This window comes from Phragmites australis, chromosome 22, assembly GCF_958298935.1.
Source record: "Phragmites australis chromosome 22, lpPhrAust1.1, whole genome shotgun sequence".
NCBI classification, from domain to species: Eukaryota; Viridiplantae; Streptophyta; class Magnoliopsida; order Poales; family Poaceae; genus Phragmites; species Phragmites australis.
In genome coordinates this window covers 6,178,333-6,197,545 of record NC_084942.1, presented here as the reverse complement: position 1 = coordinate 6,197,545, position 19,213 = coordinate 6,178,333, and the positions used below count along the sequence as shown (strand labels likewise).

Below are 19,213 nucleotides of genomic sequence, written 5' to 3'. Positions count from 1 at the left end.
TTTCTCCACACTCCAAAACATCTCTAGGTTAGCACAAAATAAAAAACTTCAACTCAGAGCACATCATGCTGAAAACGTGAATATCGGATGTTTTGGTGTGTTCTGCTCCTGAACACCAGACTATCCGGTGAGTGTAACACTATCTGTTCTTAGAAAACTTTGCTCTCTACAAGAAAAGGTTCAGTGAAAGCTTCCGGTGATCTCATGTCTATCACTAGATAATCTGGTGTGTGCTAATCCACTGAACCACCCTTTTGCAAACTCTCTACAACAAAAGGTCTGGTGCATTCTCCGGTGTTCACAATCTTAGCACCGCACTACCCGACCATCCGGTGTTTGCTTTCATTTCTGCTTCAGCACTGAAAATGCTCTGGTGATGCCCTCCGGTGTAGCCACCACATTCACCAGACCTTCTGGTGCATTGATCTCCAATTTCGCCCAAAAAATTGTTCTATACAAGAAATAGTCCAGCGAGTACACACTACTCACACTGAAACTTCCAGTGTGTGTAATTTTTCTGCATACAGAGAAGAATTCATCAATTCCAAACACTGTCAACTCGAGTTAGACATGAGCAAGAACAAGCATCCACAAATATATGCTAACCAAGTTCAAGACACATCAACTGTTGTCAATGCCTCATCACATGCAAACCAAGGCACTTCTCCACTTGGTTTCTCAATCTCCCCCTTGATGAGTGCATTGACAACCCTCAAAGCACAAAGAATTGGGATAGAAGAAGTGAAGCACATCCAAGTGAAAAAAACTCGAGAATGAGTAAACATAAATCACTTGGCATAAGACAGATTGTTAAAAGCCGAAGATAGGCAAAGGCAAGCCAAAACCTCAAAAGATCAAGAAAAGCTCACAAAATTAAAAACAAATGCCCCCTCTTGATGAATGCATATTTTTCATTTTTTTTTTAGATTTGTTGTAGATTTTATCGTTTCTCCTTCTTTTTTGCATATCTCTTCAAATATGAAAGACAAAACATTATGCGATGCATGAACATGCAATCCTAGTGAGCTTTCACAGGTATACCACAAAGCATTTACAAGCGCTAGAAATGTCAAAAGGGCTCCGGAAAGGAGAGGATGGAGCTTACAATTGCATAGAGGCTCAAAAAGAGACAATGACACAAGAACATGAAGCGTGACAAGCTAAACCAAAAGAGTTGGTTGACGTATTTAATTTTACATAGCTGAATCATATGCAAGGTAACCACCACATAAGCATCCACTCGTGCTAAGTCAATGCAAGCATTAAGAACTAGCCAATTTCAATCTCAAACTAGGCAAACAAGCATTCATTACAATAGGCTTTGCAAACACTCACATATGAAACCAAGACTTAGATTGATCAAGTGATTAAAAAGAATGAAACCGTTAGGCACATTTCTTTGAATTTTATTTTATCCTCAAGTTGCCTCTTATCCAAGCAAAATATCGCGCGACTGGATATGACAAACACCTTGAGGCCTCAAGACAACCGTATTGGATCACATTTCAGCACAAGAGACTTGATTTTTTATGATTATTTGATTCGCATAAATTATTAAGATGGTCACAAGATCAAGCTAAGTAGTGTCTTTGCGACACAAGGAATACATGTTCCCCCAAAATTCAATCATGAGATACACATTTAACAAAGATATAAAACATAGTGCAATATTCCTCAATCCACTGTCATGAACAAAGAAGACCTAGAGCAAGATATTCATCAGACTAGCCTTAACACAAGCATTGACTAAGCCTAAACAATTACGCACATGGTGATCAAGAATGTAGCATTTCATAGCCTATATTATTCATAAAATTACCAAATTTCATCTTAAGGAAAGGAAGTTTGCTTGAAATGTATCATGTCTAAGTATCAAGAAAAGCCTAAGATTAAAAGATTGCTCCACACAACTACTCAACTTAGTCCAAATTCCAGTCTAGCAATCAAAAATGCTAAAGACATACAAGTCAAAGCTCAACTATTATGATTATCTTATATAATGAAATGTAATATAAATGCAACAAAAGTAAGATAAAGTATGTACAAAGAACAACTCCCTCTCACACAATACCATAGGGATGACACACACTAAGCTCTCCTCTTAAATAGGCAAATCTTGTAGCATCTAGAGACTTGATGAATATATCAGCTAGCTAGTGTTGGGTATCTATGTAGCTCAACTCAATATCTCCATTCTCATTGTGGTCTCTTAGAAAGTGGAATCTCACATTTATTTGTTTTGTTTTGAAATGTTGAACTGGGTTGTTGGCTAAGCTTATGGCACTGGTGTTGTCACACAAAAGTGGCACACTACTAAAATTCAACCTAAAATCCCACAAAGTAGCAACCATCCATAAAATCTATGAGCAACAGGTAGCAGCAGCTACATATTCAACTTCTGCAGTAGCCTGCGCAACGCTAGATTGTTTGCGAGAATACCAACACACAAGAGAAAGCGAAGTTGAATACTTGAAGAAGTTGAGCAAAATCTGCATCAACAGAATCTACAACTAGCAAAATTTGCATCCGAAAAAACTCGAAGAGAGAGCGAAGAGGAAGCAGAGAACCAAAGCCCATACTCGAGAGTATGCTTGAGGTAACTCAGAATGTGTTTCATTGCTTGGCGGTGAGACATCCTTGGTAAAGCCTAGAAGCGAGCACACAAGTAGATGATGAAGTGGATGTTGGGTCTTGTCGCCGTCAAGTACAGGAGAGAGCCGATCATGCTCCTGTACTCCCGCTGGTCCACCTCATCGCCATCTTCATCTAGACCAAGCACAATCGAGGTAGCCATCAGTGTTGCGAAGGGCTTCACAACACTTATGTCGAACTTCTTCGGCAAATCCTTGGTGTACTTCGTCTGGTGGATGAATGTACCTTGCTTGCATTGCTTGATTTGCAGCCCAAGGAAGAAGTTGAGCTCTCCCATCATCGACATCTCGATCTCCCTACTCATAGTCTCTGCAAACTTGGCCACAAGTGCATGAGAAAAGCCACAAAAAATGATATCATCCACATATATCTGAACAAGTAAGAAATCATTATCATGCCTGAGAGTAAACAGAGTTTTATCAGCTGACCCCATCACATACCCATGCTCTAGCAAAAAAGATATAAGCCTATCATACCAAGCTCTAGGTGCCTGCATAAGTATATACAAAGCCTTTCTAATCTTGTAAACTCTATGTAGGTATTTAGGGTGCTCAAATCCTAGGAGTTGCCTAACATAGACCTCTTCCTGAATGAAATCATTTAGGAAAGCACTCTTGATATCCATTTGATACAACTTGAAACCCTTGGATGCCGCGGATGCAAGAAGGATCCTAATGGCTTCTAGCCTAGCTACGGGTGCAAAGGTTTCTCCAAAGCCTATTCCCTCAACCTGAGTGAAACCCTGAGCCACTAGTCTAGCCTTGTTTCTCACTACAGACCCATCCTCCTCTTGTTTGTTTTTGAAAACCATTTTGTGCCTATGGTGTGCACATTAGGGGGTGGCTCTACAAGGACCCAAACTTGATTTCTCTCAAAATTTTCAAGCTCTTTATGCATGGCATTGACCCAACTTGAATCAGATAAATCATATCCAACATCATGGGGCTCAAAAGAAGAAACGAATGCAGAATCAGAAAAATGAGCATGAGAAGCGGTCTTGTACCTCGTTACCCTCTCATCAAGATCTTCGATCATCATGTGTGGAGGGTGTCGTCGTTGAATGTGTTGAGGGGCCTCACGCCTAGAGGTGAACTCCCCCTCAACCTATGATGGTGCAAGCTCAAGAGTAGCTGAAGTGGAAGTAGATGTTGTAGGACCCTCTGCTGGAGTAGAAGAAGCAGGTGCCAGCTTAGAAGCAGGTGTGGTTGAGGCAAGTAGTGAATCATTCTTGTCCTCACCGAGAGCTAAAAGGTTGTCATCTACAAAGATGCTCTTGTTCATCTTCTGATCATTTGCACACTCAAAGACAGAACTAGAACAAATGTTTGATTCACCAAAGGTCACATCACAGGACTCCATTATGATATTAGTGTCAAGATTAAAGACCCTATAAGAATGACCATGAAGAGAATACCCTAAGAAAATGTCATCGGAAGAACGCGACTCAAACTTTTCAAGGTTGCCACGCCTTAGGACGAAGCAACGACAACTGAAAACTCTCAAATGTGAAACCTTCAACTTCCTCCCAAAGTGCAACTCATAAGAAGACAAATTCAAGATCGAGTGCAGGAAAATCCAATTGGAGATGTACCATGCTGTGCTAATGGCCTCAGCCCAAAACTTCTTAGGAGTCCTATGCTCATCAATCGTCGTCCTAGCCATCTCCACCAAAGTGTGATTCTTCCTCTCAACCACGCTATTCTGCTCAGGAACGCATGGGGAAGAAAATTAATGCTCAATGCCATGATCAAGACAGAAAGCACCAAAGATATAGTTCTTGAACTCGGTGCCATTATCACTGTGAATTGCTTTCAATACACCAGGGAGTTCATTGAACAATCTCAAATCTAACCCCTGAAAATGTGAGAACACATCATCCTTACTCACAAAAAAGAAGACCCAAGAGTAGCGAGGAAGTCATCAAAAATGACAAGAATATACCACTTCCCGCCCGCCGAATGAACCCAAGAAGGACCAACAGTTTCCATAAGGAGAAGTTCTTCCGGTCATTAAGTCATCACCAGATTGACTGGTGAGCGGGAGGCAACAACCATCTTTCCATGCCGACAAAGAGCACAAACAAAATTCTTCTCAAACTTGAGCTTGGGAAATCCTCGGATCAAGCCTAGGGTACTCAAACAAGTAATCAAATCAAAGCTCATGTGCCCTAGTCTCCTATGCCACATTCAAAGCTTAGAAGAAGGTTGAGCAATCAAGTAACAAGAAGAACTAAGAGACTCAGAAAAATAAGCTCCAAAAACTCTCCCAACTCGAGAAATTTTGCAAATCAAGGCATCAGAAGAATCGAGAACTCGAGAAGTATCGCGTTTGAAATGCACTTCCAAGTCATCATCCAACAACTGAGATATAGAGAGAAGGTTGTATCCCAGATAATCTACCAAAGCTACATCCTTGAGAGTAATACTCTCATTCACCCTTACCACATCTTTAGCTTTCACCCTTCCTTTCCGATCACCCCCGAATGTGATGTACTCGTGTCGCTTCACAGGGGTGAGACTGGAGAACTATGATGAATCCCTGGTCATGTGGCGCGAACAACTGGAGTCAATGAGCCACTTATTCTTCAGACCTTCACTTGCCACCTACATATGAGAAAAATAATAGGTGGATGGCTCAGTACTGGAGTTAGTCAAAAACCTCTTGGGAATCTAGTACTGGGTCATCTGCCCTAAAGTGGTAAAAGCAGGTGCTGGTAAAACAGTTCTAGTACACTGAGGGCAAGTACCATGATGAAGAAAACGTGGTTTGCCCAAGCGCTGAGACTCAAAGCCTCTTACACGTGGACTAAAACCATGAGTCATGGCAAAATCCATGCTAGGCATCACCTCTAGAAAGATACTAAAAAGTGCTAGTGACTTATGAGTGGAAGCGAGGAAAAGGCTCGTGTACACCAACAGAGGGGCGGTACATGTCCTGGATGCTCCACTCCCACTCACGTCGCTCATCTCTCCTACGGCGATAGCAAAACCCAATCAAGTAACCCTTTCTCTGGCAGTAGGTGCAGTGGTAGTGTCTCTCGAGAACTCCTCTGTCGGTCACTCAGGGCTCTCTGATCTTAGGCTGTGGAGATCTCTTGGGTTGTGGTACAGGTTTCTTCTTTATGGGTTGAGGAATGTGTTTCTTGATGGGTTGTCGTGTGGCATTGATTTTGGACTTCTCCGCTTTTAGGGTAGTAGGTGTAGTGAACACAATCTTACTCTCCCCACTGTAATCCACCGTCTCAAAACCCAATCCGAGAGCCATACCTGCCTTGTTAGCACACATCTTGGTCTTGGCCAAGATCAAATTCATTCTCCCTTTGCCCTCTGAGCACTTCTCCACGAGAGAAAGGAGGTACACATTCACAATCAAAAGCTTTTGAACTTTCCCTCTAACCCAGCTGAGTTTGTCCTAAAAGATGGTGCAGAAGGAATAATTTGGCTGCACATCCTTAGAACTCCCAGTACTCTCCGATCTAGACTCTAGCTCCTTCAAGCGCTTGTCTTTCAGTTCAACATCCTTTGCAAGCAAAGGGAAATTCTTACAAGCACATAAGAAGTAGACCTAGACTCCTTTTCAATGAGCTTCTTCTTGGCAATCTCAAACTGATTGGCGACTTGAGAATGCATATTACGAAGCTCAGCAAGTTCAGCCATGATAATCAGGCAACTCTCACACTCCTCAACATCGGGCCTAGACCTAAGCAATGCAAGTTCAGTAGAGATAGACTCATACTTAGGCCTAAGATCGTTAAACTCACGCACAACTTTCTTAAATAACCTATCCTGATTAACGAGAGCATCATTTAAGGTATTAACTTGGATGGAAAGCTGATCGTAGGAAGGTAATACCTCGGAAGGATCCATCTCGGGGTTGCTATCATCATTGTTGTCGTCCGTCATGAAGTAGAGGCCAGTGAAGTCCTTGGCCTTCTTCTTATTCTTTGCTTGCGGTTCATCCTCCTCTGAGCTTTTCTCATCACTGGAAGAAGTGTTGATGTCACTGAGAGCTGCCACAAACACCGTAGAAGTCGTCTTGGCTGCCTTCTTAGCCATCTTGTCATGATTCTTCTTAAAGAAGGGCTTCTTGTTCTTCTTCTTGTGCTTGTTATAGCCGTGGTCACCGTCCTCCCTCTTCTTGAGCTTGGGGCAGTCTCCCTTGAAGTGGGTAATGTCACCACACTCAAAGTAGGCACGAGAACCGCCCCTCCTCCAGTCTTAGCGATTGTTGTAGAAGCGAGTGACTTAGCTTCATCTCGACGCACACTTCGCGATGGTGCCATGTACGCCTCCAGTCCTCCCATAGTTTTTAGGCTAAACCGTAAAACCCTAACATGCTTCTCAAATCATGACTAGCCGTCAGTTGCTTCCTCCTGAAGCAAGCGCTCCGATGATGACACATGTCCTCTATCTTAGGATCTTGACCGCTGGTAAGTCTCTTCCGCTCCCGATCCTTCGGACTGCCTTATCACATGTACCGGCATCCCCTTCGCTTGACTTCGTTAACATACCATCTTCATCATCTATTTCATGCTTTGCTTGACCTTCATGTGTATAGTTAGCATCACCCTTGACTCCATCCGGCCCTTCTTGATCGTCCGGCACCAAGTACCGGCTTTGCTCCGATCACTCACCATCGACCGCCAAGTTGTATCTGTCACCTGCACACCTTGAAACAAGCAAAAATATTTCTCCACACTCCAAAACATCTCCATGTTAGTACAAAATCAAAAACTTCAACTTAAAGCACATCCTGCAAAAAACGTGAACACCAGATGTTCCAGTGTGTTCTGCTCGTGGAACACCAGACCATCCGGTGAGTGTAACACTATATGTTCTAGGAAAATTTTGCTCTCTGCAAGAAAATATCCAGTGAAAGCTTCTGTTGATCTCATATCCATCACCGGATAATCCGGTGTGTGCCAATCCACCGAACCACCCATCTGCAACATTTTTGCAACAAAAGGTCTGGTGCATTCTCCGGTATTCACAATCTCAGCACCGGACTATCTGGCGTACATAATCAAATTTGGCACCAAAAATCTCCTCTCTGTAGAAAATACTCTGGCGCTCTTAAAGTTCATCACTGGATCATCCGGTATTTGCTTTCATTTCTGCTTCATTACTAAAAATACTCTGATGATACCCTCTGGTATAGCCACCACATTTATCGAATCTTCCAGTGCATTGATCTCCAATTTCACCCGAAAAATTACTCTCTGCAAGAAATAGTCAAGCGAGTACACACTGCCTACATCGGAACTTCCGGTGAACCCGATGTTCACACTGAAACTTCCAGTGTGTGTAATTTTTCTGCGTAAAAAAGAATTCGCCAATTCCATATACCGTCAACTCGAGTTAGACATGAACAAGAGCAAGCATCCACAAACATATGCTAAATAAGTTTAAGACACATCAACTATTATCAATACCTCATCACATATAATCAAGATACTTCTTCACTTGATTTCTCATTAGGAAACCTCGGAGAAAGGGGATCTCGGGTTAGGGGGTGGGCAGTGGCGAATGGTGCTGGATTTAAAGGAGGAGAGTGGCACCGGAGTTGAAGCAGGAGTAGCAGAGCGGTGTCAAAGATGAAGGCGGTGAGATAATGCCGATAGAAGGAGATAGAAGACGAAGAAAAAAAAGACAAAGGAGATGGCCATGTTGGAAACGCGAAGCAGCATTTACGCCACCGAGCTGGACTGAGCTCTGCCTTGTTGGACTTGCCACATCAGCAAAAAATGGGCCCGCCTCGTCAATTCGGTGCAATGTCTAAAACCTAGTGCAATATGGAATAAAGAAAGTAAGATCTGGTGCAATGTGTAATAAAAAACAAATACATGGTGCAAGTGCCACAAGCGCACAAATACCTGGTGCAAACTGGAATTTGCTCTTCCTAAAAATGAAGGCCTGATGCGTAGCTTTACCAAAAATGCGCAACAACTGGCTATGGTCACCAGTTTACAATAAGGAGCACAACAAAAGAACACAACAGCTAGAGACATCACCCTCTAAACTAACTCCAGAACAGAGCAAACGGAGCAAGCAAGACCATGGCATGACAAAAAGCAGTTACTACAAAAAGAATCCGGAGCACGCCAACTAAGAGGAAAAAGTAGCAGTGTCTTGAGAACAATTTGACAATGCTAGCAGTGTCCGAAAGCACTGTGCCACCAGCACTGTAGTGATTTTGCTGGTCAGGGAGGCCAACAAAACGGCTCCAGTAGCTATCGTAACACTCTAGTAGATACAATGTTACGCATGGTCTCAGGTGCTTCAAATTCTCCTTTTCTCTCCTTAACACGGTTCACAAATCATGACTGTAGGTCAGAAAGAAGGAGAAAAATAATAAAAATAAGAAATATGATAGCCGCTGAAGGTGAAAAAATAGAAAATATTGTAATAGTGTTATAGAGGATAAATCTGTAAAGTATCTGCTAGAGATAACCTAAAACAAAACTCCCAACTAGCACAGCATTAGGGCCACGTCACTCCACTCAGCTTGCTCCTCGTCAGGCAATGTATCTCGCCCTGAATTAACATAGTGTCACATACCGGGGATCATGGCACACCTATCAACACACAAGCACACCCAAATCAATCCAATTCGACAACTCAACAGCAACACAAGTCCAATACAATATCTGAGGTACAGATTAGGAGAAGAGGGAACTCAGAATGGGATAAGCAAACTAGGCTGGGTAGGAAAGGAGGAGAGTGGGAAAGGAGAGGGCAGCAGCAGGGGAGGACCAAAGCAGAGAGGAGGAGAGGAAGCCGGAGGAGGAGGAAGAGGAAGTCTGTTTTGTGTATTGTTCTTCAATGTCCCCGCTTGATGGATCTACCAACTCATATACGCCTACTAGCCATGTGGACCATACCAACCCGATGCAGCCCAGCTCACAGCCAGGCCCATCAACCGAGTCCGTGACATTCCTCCCCTCTTCAAATTTGGCTTGACCCCAATCCAATACAACACTACCATTGAGCTGCCACTTTGTCAAGTTGCACAGGTCCCTGGCCATTTGTTCCCACAGCTGCACAACTATCTTCAGCCTTGTCAAGAAGATAGCTCACAGAATCGTCGCCATGCATTCTTCTAGGATCCCAAGGCATCCCCCTCATGTTCTGAACAACCAGCTCAAGTTGGGAACAAGAAACCTCACCGGTCACAAGCTCCAGTTGGGAACCAGGACCCTCACCAATCACCTTCCCTTGTATTAGAGTTTCACAACACTGACTCCCAACAGCAACAGCAAAGAGGATTGTGCCGAACAAATGCACCCTTTTATCCCACTGACGCTGGTTCCAATTAGGCCATGGCTCCAATTCCACACGCACCGAGTTGCTAGCCCAATCAAAGAGGATACACTGATCATCTTCATGCCAGGGCCCTTCCATGGTCAACACCATCCAGCCAATGCATCCAACTCCATGCATGTCACCTCTCAGTTAATCCATGATTCTCTCAATCTGTTTCTGCTCCTTCTTCTTCAACCCAGTGAAGATAATCACAGCTGATTCAGTGACTCCCCAGTCTTCTACCCTCTCAGTCACCTTGTCCACCTCATTAGAAGGATCTTGAATAGCAACCTTCTTCTTACCCTCAAACACCATTTTGCGCTTCCCAGGCCCCTTCAGAACAGCATCAGTAGATCGGTCCAGTGGGGTGGAGGTCGGTATGATCTGCGTCAGGCTATGAGGGTCAGGTGGCCAAGCGGGTGACATCCATAGCATCCCATTGTGGTTGTTGTTGGCGCTGAGGAGGCAGAAGGACCTGTTGACGAGGTCCAATATCGTGCTGTCGTCATAGCCGCGCTGGAGACCTTGGCGAGGATGGTGCGCCCAAGGGAGCTGGACGCCCGCTCGCGGCTACTCGGAGAGGATGGCACCCTCGCGACCAGCAAGCACACTTTCGTTGCGCATCCAGTTAGAGCCGCTGGCCCTCGTTTTGAGCGACTGCATAGGGCGACGATGTCGTGGCCCGGATCCGGGCCGACGTGGACGATGAATGCGCAGGATTCCCTCATGGCAGCCCAACCCAAGCTGTCATCGAGCATGGCACCATAGGCGCCGGACGGGGAAGCATCGCCCAGGCTGAACTGGAGCGGCACTCTGAGGTTAGACTTGAACCGCACATACTGAAGTGACACGCTCCCGGGGCTCGCCTCATAGGCGAAGAACGGGTACGCGTCGATCATGAACAGCAGGCCGACCTTGGCGTGGACGTTGAGCAGCAGCTGGAGGTACTACCCGATGTCCTCCCGGAAGGCGCCTGCCGAGAGCGGGTGGCTGCTGGCGAGGCTGTTGACGGAGTGCGCTGTGAAGATGTTCACCTGGCCTCCGAGTGCGAGTACGATGTCGACGGAGGAGTGGCAGACACGCTGAGTTCCGGCGTCTGCGCGTGGAGGAAGCCACGGTGAGGGGCGCCCCTGACGCGCTGGTGCAGCGGGGGTTTCCCCGGTGTCAGGTGGCTCGCGCACTGCACCCAACCGAGCGGACCGTCGCGGCGGAGGCCACCGAGCGGGTTGCACGAGCATGGCGACGCCGCCCACCATGGCCTCGCGGTGCTGCTTGCACGGAGGCACGAGGGGCGGAAGACCAAGGCGTGCATCGAGGAAGCCGAATTGACGTGGCGCGCAACGCGGGGGCAAGTCTGTGTCCGGACGAAGCCACTTCGGACTGGTGGAGCCCCCCCTCCCCCTCCTGCCTCGAACACCTTGTGGGCATGGGAACCGGATCCTCTAATTTGAAATAGTGAAATCCAGTATTTTTTGTAGCAAATATATTGTATATGAAAATACTATAGCGATTGTACTGTAGCACATTGATGTATCAGAATTGTAGCAATCGATTTCGTTTGTTTATTTCCGATTCGACGGTTCGCAGCGGGATAAAGTCATGGGTACTACGGGTACTGTTTACCCATGACTTCACTCTCCCAAATCAAAGGATCTCATTCCGTGGGCGTGGTAGTAAGATGCTCTGGAGGATCCATGCGGAAACAATTGGAGTTGAGGCATGGCGTATCACGCTTGACAGCGAACACCTTGTCCGTGGAGAGCATGGCGCATCACGCTCGACAGCGCTCGGCAATAATTCTTGACATCTCGCACCACATATTCCTGGGATTAAAGGCTCTAATGCTAATTGTCACGTGCTCAGAGGATCACAACACACCTATCAACACATAAGCACACCCAAATCGATCCAATTCGAAAACTCAACAGCCAACACAAGTACAGTACAATATCTAAGGTACAGATTCGGAGAAGAGAGAACTCAAAATGGGTAAGCAAACTAGAATGGGTAGGAGATGAGGAGACTAGGAAGAGAGAGGGCAGTAGTAGGAGAGGGCTCGAGTAGAGAAGAGGAGAGGAAACCGGAGGAGGAAGAAGAGGAAGTATGCTCTTTTTTTCCACAAAGAAAGCTCACACCTCTAGCCACAAAAGAAGCTGAGGGGTGCCTCGAGTAGGAGGGTTGGGATCGAACCCAAATCGGCCCTCTAGGGGTTGCCCTCCGTAACCAACTCTGATCGTTAGCCCCTCAAAGGAAGTATGTTCTTTGTATTGTTCTTCGATGTCCCCGCTTGATGGATTGATCAGCTCATATACGCCTACTAGTCGTGTGGGCCACGCTGACCTGATGCAGTCTAGCTCACAGTTAGGCCCGTTAACTCAGTTCTTGACATACAGGGTGTGTTTAGCTGTCCACATCATGAGTATTTTGGATTTACCCGTGTATATATTTCTAAAAAAAGGTCGTTTGGTTGACTGCATGTATTGTTCCTTCTTCTATCTGCGGATGCAATTATACGGTTGGAGGTTGTTCCGGTGGATACATTTGAATCGAGCTTCTCTTTGAAGTCTGGCCCGATAGATGCATTATATCTGCTATAATGTTGTAACGGACCCACTCGTTAGTCTCAAGTGCAGAATCATTGCATCCACGCCATTGCATCCGTAAATACATAATCATTGGATCCGTCTATACAAACAACCAAACACTATTTTTTTCGAAGTCACTGCATTCGCTTAGCCTGCTTCTACTCATCTAGAATATAAATTGCAGCTCTATGAAAACTCATACGGATAACCAAACACATATATAACAACAACACAACAGCTTAATGCGGCCACAGCAATGGACAGCAAGCAGTTCAGGCATCGCACAGTAATCAAATTGAGAGGGAGTCACTCACTAATCAACACCGGAGCAGGTTAAGCAGCAGCTGGCCTTTGGACAATGTCTTCAGATTTCTGCTTCTCGCGACGAAGTCAGGATGCCAGCGAGTATGATAGAGGAGGGCCTAGCCATGCCCATGGGTCAGGAACTCCCTCCCTGCCATTTGCGAGCTGCTTCGGCATTGTCAGACGGTGAACCACAGAGGATCGATCGTCTCTGTCCACGGCCATCAGCTTCCAACAGTTTTGTTCCTTCTGCTACCTACACTATACAATTAACGCCTTGTAAACATCTTCGGGTCTTCCTGGGAAACTTGTAGGCAGTTCTCTGAAGAACGGGAATAAAGTAGATTTCACGATACTATCCTCCCAAACTAGTTGTTCCCACCAGTCTTGTTCGCCGAGTATCAGTTGCGCACGCTCTTCTGTCAGTAACCTGGATGGCAATGTTGCGAGCATAGGACACTTGTACACAAGCAAGCGCTGCAAGCACGGGAATGCGAGTGTGCCATCACAAATGTTGTGCAGGTCCCCGAGATGGCTTAGTCCGAGTACCTTGAGACGAGGAAACGAAGCCGTAGCAGACGACATGGTTGCTCTTGCTCCTCCATCATCGGCCACCAACTCCGACATTGAACTACACTCAACCACAAACACCTCTTCTAGGTACGGCAGCTGCCTGATCCACGTGATCGTCCTGATGCTGTGGCAGCCGTCGATCTATAGCAGACGAAGTAAGGGAAGGCAAGCATGAGGAACCACCCCTTTCCATGCGATACTTTTCAGTTTTTGGAGGTTCTGCAATCGGAGCAAATCAAGGATTTTGAAGTGCCAATCTGAATCCACATTGGCTTCACCTATCAGCAACTCCTCCAAACTTTCAATTCCATACAGTGACAAGGTATCGAGTTCTTGTGCCCTTGTTGTGCCAACAAGTGTAGGTGAAATATGGAGACGTTGCAAGCCTTCAACTCCTTCTACATGAACGAATCTCAAGGAGGTGTTAGGTAGGTTGAAAACTCTTTGAAGGGAATCACGGTCAGTAACCGTGAACCCAAGAAATTGTAAAAATGCCAAACTCTCCAACTCCTCAATGTATGCCCGTGTTTTGTCCTTTGGGGAAGGACCACTTTTGTACAAATCGAGCACCCTCAACATACTTAGTGCAGATATGGTCCCATCTGGGATAGTTTTCAGACAAATTGTATATCCTAAATATAGGTACCTCAAATTTTTAAGCAGCTTCAGCTCCATTGGGATCGATTGGGTTGGAGTTTCTGAAAGATTAAGGTACTGCAAGTTCACTAATGCTCCAATATCCGATGGGAGTTCTTGAATACTAGTTCTACATAGATTCAAGCAGGTGAGAGATGGAGCAGTTCTAAAAAAGCCTGTAGGAACCTTGCAAATCATCCCATTACCGTGCAGGAAAAGAGTTAATAAGCGAGGGCAACTGCAAGAAACAGAGATCTTCGCGTCACTCTTGTCCCTAAGGGAAATCCTTTCGGCCGTGCACCACTCTTCTGGCTCCACATCTTCTCCATAGTGACGCACTAGCCAGTTCTTGTTAGGTCCATCTCCATGTTGGGTTGCTACAATCCAAAGAGCTAGATCTCGAATGATATCATGCATCCTCAGATAACTTTCCCCTCTAGGATGTTCTTCCAACAGACAAGCTCTTTTTAAGCAACCAATAACAGAGTGACCTCTCACGTAGCTGTTCCTGACATCACCATCCTCCCCTATTAATCCATGGCTCATCCAAAAATCCATTGTATATGGCACATACATACAATCATGTGTAGTCAAGACAAAGAAAAGAAAACATTGCTTTGTCCTCTCATCTGGCAGGTGGTCATAACTAATATACAGTACAGAATATAGGTCACTTCCTGCATCTGGAACTTTGTGGAACTGAGACTGTCGAAGCAACATCACAGCATGCTTCCATTCATGTTCACTTTCCTTTGATGCCATAGCCTGACCAACTATCTTAAGAGCTAGTGGAAGGCCTCGACACTTGTCCACAATTCTCTCAGCATAACCTCTGATTTTCGCACTACTGTAGATTAGTCTTTCACCCACATTTGCTTCAAAGAGACTCCACGATTCGTCAGACTTCAGACTTTGTAACACAATCACCTGACCATGCGCTTGCATTGTACAGACACTTACTAAACGTGTGGTGATTACTGTTATCTGCTTATTGTGAGGAACAGTTTTCATGTAATCTTGCGGTATGCCAACCTTCACTAGGTCCAGTGTTTCCCAAAGGTCATCCATCAACAACAGAAACTTCCTTTTTTTCAGGAAGTTGTACAGGGATGCAGATCTAGAAATGATGCTTTCATCCTGTCCTAGCGTCAGGCCGAGCTGGGATGCAATATTTTGTTGAATTGTACGCAGATTTTGCTGCTGTCCGACTTCCACATAAATGACATGATCGAATTCACGTATTTCTGCAGTACAGCTGAAGACGTTGTTTAACTGCTTAAGGAGAGTAGTTTTGCCAGCCCCTCCCATGCCACATATCCCAATGAAGCTCGAGGTGCCTTGTTTGACGTAAGCAACAATCTCATCCATGTACTTCTTTTGCCCCACAATGTGAGGTGGCAGAGGCAGCTCTCTGCCAACTGGTGGGAGCAAACTGAAGATGCTATCGTCCTTGGGAGTTCTCTTATTGAGCTCATCAGCACAAGTCTTTTTCTTGGTGGCAGCATTGCTAATCTTGTAGTTGAAGAAACAATTCCAGGAGCAACCAAAGATATGTATGCTCCTTCTCTCGTACTCATTCTTGATTCTATGTGATTCTTCTTCAACAGACTTAGCACGCTCTATCCACCTAGTTGCTTGCACCCTCGGTCTCTTGCCCTCGAGTTCACCAAATTGAATTTTCTCCACGACGGTATCGATGGTGTCTCTCAAATCATCAGCAGCTTCTGCTAGATTACGAACTTTTCTTTCAGGTTTGAGACAATAGCCTAAGTGCTTATTAATCGGCTTCCATATCACATTCACAAAGAGGCCAACAACTGGGGAGAGTATCGCATGAAGTAACTGATCAACCATGTGGCTAGCAAGAGGAAATGAAAGTATGTTACAAATCAGTACCTGGACTAGAATTATTAGGTCATTGGGAAAAGCATATCAGAAATAATTCAAGATTTTTTCAGAATTAAGTAGGAGTCAAGAAAAAAGAATTAGCTTTACTCTCAGGCTTTAGGATATTAAAAAATTGTTTATTCTGCTGAAAACTAATAGAACTATGGAGAACTCGCAAAATCATTTATAGTGATATTGATCGCATACTTCTACTTTCTAGACTGTTTTGATATCAAGAAGGAAAATATAGCGGCGGGATATATTGGATGACCGAGAGATTGGAGATACATGTACTATCTATCTCAGAGGAAACCGAAATATTCTTGTCTGCTATGGAATGGAAACAAAACAATTGTTTTCTTTTGCCTAGAGCGTTGATATGCAAAAAGAAGGGCACTTCACCCAACACAAAAGTAAGTGAAATAAATAATTACGTATTTCTTGGGAAACCATTGCTCCAATAAACCAGCATGTATGTCATCAAAACTTATCAAAATCCTCGATCTGCCAAAAAAAGTCATTATCTCTCATGTGCTACTATTTAAAATTGTCTTTACCTTGTATAGCACCGCTGACACACAGGAGATGAAAAAACTAAATTTTCTTTCCCCTATATGCCACCGTCGTCAACTCCATTAGGTTGACAGTGGTACACATGGGAAAAAAATTTAAATAGTGACACATGAGAGACAAAAACCTTTTTTTGGTGGCAATAGAATTTCGAGATTTTTTGAAGACATACAAGCAATTATCTCAACCAAGGCAAATGAATGAGCTTCGTTGTATGTCAGAGAGAGATCTATCATTACCTAGGTGACTTGCAGGAGGGAGCCGATCGGAGGTAGGAGCCGTACCAAGATTCAAGAGGACACTTCTGCTGTTGTACAGCACGACCAATAGCTAAGAGGAGTTGGCCAACTCCTTGTCTTCCTATGGGAACGACAGAGGACAACAGGGAAATATTCTTTTGATTGAGCAGAGCAACCCTGCGGTGTCCAGCCCATTTGTGACTAAATAATTGCGTTTGGTAATTAGGTGCATAAGAGAGATTTGTCTATAGTAAATATGCGCTACAAGCTCTCACCGATGTCGGCACATCCAAGCACGAGTTGGCCATTTTATCAAACACCTTGGACTCATAGAAAACTGTAACAACCCATTTTCACATTTTAATAGGATATAAATTAATCAGAAGAGATAATGGTAAAGCAACAAATCAAAGTAGCTAGATAATACATATAACTAAACTTGAGCCATTATAAACATATTCATAGGCCCAAAATAATTTTCTTAGATTCATCATGCTTAATTGGGATTGCTAGAATTTTCCCATAATTAATTGAGCTGATTTGATACTTGTTTGAGCTTTATTTCCTTATCTGGATCAAACAACAGAGAACATAAACAAGAGTTCAAGAAAACTGAAAACACCTACGGGCTGAAGCCCAATCCCTTTCCAGAGCCAAGCTCACCTTCTCTTTCTTTGAATTTTCTTTATTTTTGTATTTTTATATTCTAATATTTGTAAAAATACATGGCCATTAAAAATATTGCACATCTAAGCTACCATCGACCGTTGGATGAGCAATACTAAGATATCGTCCTTCCAATGGACGACAACTTTAAAAATATAAAGGTGTCGTCCATTCAACAGGCGACACCTTTAAAAAATCAAAAAACAATGTGTTCCGTTGCTCTTAAAATTTAAAACAATATCAAAATTATTATAAAAAATTCTAAAAACAAAGTATGTTGCAGAGGATTCTATAATCTATCTCTAAAAAAAATCAATTCAAACAATAACTTGTACAATGAAATTTATCTTTTTTGTTTCTCATTGTAGAAATCATAGTTTTGTCTGAAATGTTTTTGAGTTAGATCATAGTACCCTATGACATATATTTTTTCAGAATTGTTTATAACTATTTCGACATTGTTTCAAATTTTGAGAGTAATAGAATGCAGTGTTTTTTATTTTTTTTAAAGGTATCGCCCGTTGGAAGCGCGACATCTTGGTGTTGCCTATCCAACGGGCGACAGTACCTTAGATATACAATATTTTGAAATAACCGTGTATTTTATAAATATAAAAATAAAAAAATAAAAAAATCCTCTTTCTTCTTCCAACAGGCCACCAGCCTCCTCTCCTCCCTGGGCCGAATCCAACTCCTCGTCCCATCGTTCCTTCTCTGGTCGAGCCAACTGAATTTTTTATTTATATATTTTTTATTTTCAAAATTAGTAAAAATGTGTGCTCGTTTTGAAAATTGACAAAAATGTACGCCCGTCTGCCATTCAATGGGAGATAAATACTCGTCACCCATTGAACATGCGATATGTCCATGTGACCCATCAGGGGGAACATGATTGAAACTTGCTGCCCGTTCATCCAGTGATAAGTACGAGCGACAAGTTCATTGGCCCCTGTGCGTCCAATCAGAGATGACTACTTATCTCCTGTCCATATTTCTTCAACTGCAGTTCTTCATAGGTTGCATATTTATATGAATAGGAGAGTAGAAGTCGATATTTTTATTCATACAAGTAGGCGTCTAGCTAGGGTTATTATAAAATTCGCGGTACATGGTTTTCAATATTACAATGTCAGGGATGAAATAAGGATTCTACTGCACAGAGCGGGGATATTTCCCCATTCTCTCACGCGACACTTCGTGCTCCTCCTCTTTTTGGCGACGCAGGAGAGCTTGGCGCATCTGAAGTAGTTTCTCGCGCCTCTAAAGTTCGGCTTCCTGCCTCTCTAATTCCTCCTTCCAAAGGCATCATTCCTCCTCCCTCCTTTGAATCTGCTCAGCCTATTTTTAGGTGAAGGACCGATGAAATGGAATAATGGACCATAACACTAGAGTATCAGTTTCTAGGACTGGGACCACTATAAGCTTGGGCATTAGTTTTACCTAACATGTCATGTTATTTTGAAAGTAATGAATCCCATGTCTGAGTATGAATCCTAATACTGAGTATGATGTTTAAGTATTATGTTGTCTGTAAATTGTATTCAGATTTCATAACCATATGTGATGTATTAAGAACCATATTTCAAATCTTATGTGCTGCTATATGTGATGTATTGCTGAATGTTGTATTCACATGAGTGCAAATGGTCAGCGGGTAAACGGGTATATCCTCGGGCGATGGGTACCTACGGGTGATAGGTTTGGTGTCCGCTCTTCGCTCGCGAGCGTTCGCGGGTATATCTACAGGCAGGTAAAAATTGATAGGTATAGGTATGGGTGAGCACTATCCGTACCCATCACA

General features: G+C 43.9%; 1 pseudogene; it reads right to left on the bottom strand.

Annotated features, from left to right (window-relative positions):
* Positions 1 to 13,102: 13,102 nt before the first annotated feature.
* On the bottom strand, positions 13,103 to 15,904 carry LOC133904486 (disease resistance protein RPS2-like; annotated as a pseudogene).
* Positions 15,905 to 19,213: the final 3,309 nt, after the last annotated feature.